Raw genomic sequence first — 1,960 nt, 5'->3', positions numbered from 1 at the left:
AAAAAAATAGCTATTGTCTTCTTTATCCTGAAAGCTAAGACCTCTGCAGGCAGAGCTTGCTGCCATTTCCCCAACTCCTGAAATAGGACCTAGGGCATAGCATGTGAACAGAAAATGTTTGTTGACTGAATAGAATGACATCTCCTACTCTCTGAATTCTTTTTTTTTTCACTTTTAGATCCACTTTTATTTTCTCTTTTCCTCCTCACATACAGAACTTCTCCACACACATTAAAATATGGAATGCTTCACAAATTTGTGTGTCATCCTTACACAGGGGTCATGCTAATCTTCTCTGTATCATTCCAATTTTAGTATATGTGCTGCCAAGCAAGCACCTCTCTGAATTCTTATAACCTAACAGCCTTTGTTTTATTTATCTACATTCTATCTTATATTCTTCCTGCATATTATATAAGCAAGTATAAAACATTATTTGAGGACTTTAGAAACCTTTCATAACTTTGTTGATATTAATCTCTCAAATCATGTTAGAAAGGTACAGTTATACCAGCTAGCAATTACATTTGAAGTATTCATGAAACAAGGAATCATAATATGTTAAATATATGTGGGGAGAAAGTACTTATTTAGAAAGTACTTTCATAACGGGTGTGAAAGCTATATTAATGGGATGCTTTCTGGGGTAGAATCAGATTATTAACAAAATGTGGTGCATCAGTTTGCTGGGGCTGCCATAATGAAGACTGGGGAGCTTGAGCCCCAGAAATTGATTTCCTCACAGTTCTGGAGCCTAGACATCCAAGGTCAAGGTGTCATCAGGGTTGGCCTTTCTCCCTGCTTGAGAATTGTCATCATCTTATATCTTCACACCATCTTCCCTTTATGTCTGTCAGTGCCCTATTCTGTTCTTATGAGGACATCAGTCATACTGGATTAGGCCTACCAATATTACCTTATTTTATTTTAATTGCCTCTTTAAAGATTCTGTCTCCTAATATGATCATTTTCTGATACACTCAACATATGGATTGGGGGTATAATTCATCCCATTATATGGGAATAGAGAAAAGATTATACTACAATATGTAAAATGTTTTTGCTAATGTTACCAAGTTTTAAAATACTAGATTACCTTGGCAAGCTAGACTTGTGATGTCAATCAAATTTTATTAGCAGCCAGTATCATAGATGGAGGGAAAGAGGACATAGAGATTAAATCCTACTGAAACATCAAGATGCTATTTCCCTAAAACCTAGGATTCACCTCATAATCTGTTACAGAAGGATTGGGTAATTGGTCCTGTTTTCAGAAATGAGCCTAAGTTTGAAAGCACAAGTTTCCTTTATTAATATTTAATAAATTCTTACTTCTAAATGTTGATCCTGGCCCAGGTGATTTGTTTTGTTGAGATGGTCTCATTATGTTACCCAGGGTAGTCTTCAACTTCTGGGTTCAAGCAATCCTTCTGCTTCATTCTCTGGAGTATCTGGAACTGTAGGCAGCACTGCCATATCTCATTGATTCTTACACATTATAATCTAAAATATCTTCTCCCAATACCTTAGTCATTGAATTCTTGCCTATAAGAATGACTTATTGGGCTGAGGATGTGGCTCAAGTGGTAACGCGCTCGCCTGGCATGCTCCGGGCGCTGGGTTCGATACTCAGCACCACATAAAAATAAATAAATAAATAAATAAATAAATAAATAAAAATAAAAGATGTTGTGTCCACTGAAAACTAAAAAATAAATATTAAAATTCTCTCTCTCTTTAAAAAAAAGAATGCTTTATTAACTCATCCTAGTATTCAGTTGTGATTGTAGTACTCTGTCTTGCTAATTTTCTGCTTTCATGCCTCATTGCATTCACTATTGCCTTTAAAACAAACAAAAAAACTAACACAATTTCACAACCATCCAAAAGAAGCCCAGAAATAGTAAAATTTTTTGGAAAAGATATCTGTTATACCAATTAGTTCAGTGTAAGGCCTATT

At 35.1% G+C, this 1,960-nt stretch overlaps 1 non-coding gene across 1 annotated transcript; it reads right to left on the bottom strand.

The window, feature by feature from the left end:
- Window positions 1–232: 232 nt before the first annotated feature.
- LOC113196986 (U6 spliceosomal RNA) lies at window positions 233–338 on the bottom strand. Its single transcript, XR_003302637.1, has one exon. It is a non-coding gene; the product is annotated as a U6 spliceosomal RNA (small nuclear RNA).
- Window positions 339–1,960: the final 1,622 nt, after the last annotated feature.

This window comes from Urocitellus parryii, chromosome 9 (assembly GCF_045843805.1).
Source record: "Urocitellus parryii isolate mUroPar1 chromosome 9, mUroPar1.hap1, whole genome shotgun sequence".
Lineage (NCBI taxonomy): Eukaryota > Metazoa > Chordata > Mammalia > Rodentia > Sciuridae > Urocitellus > Urocitellus parryii.
This window is presented reverse-complemented; position numbering and strand designations above follow the sequence as displayed.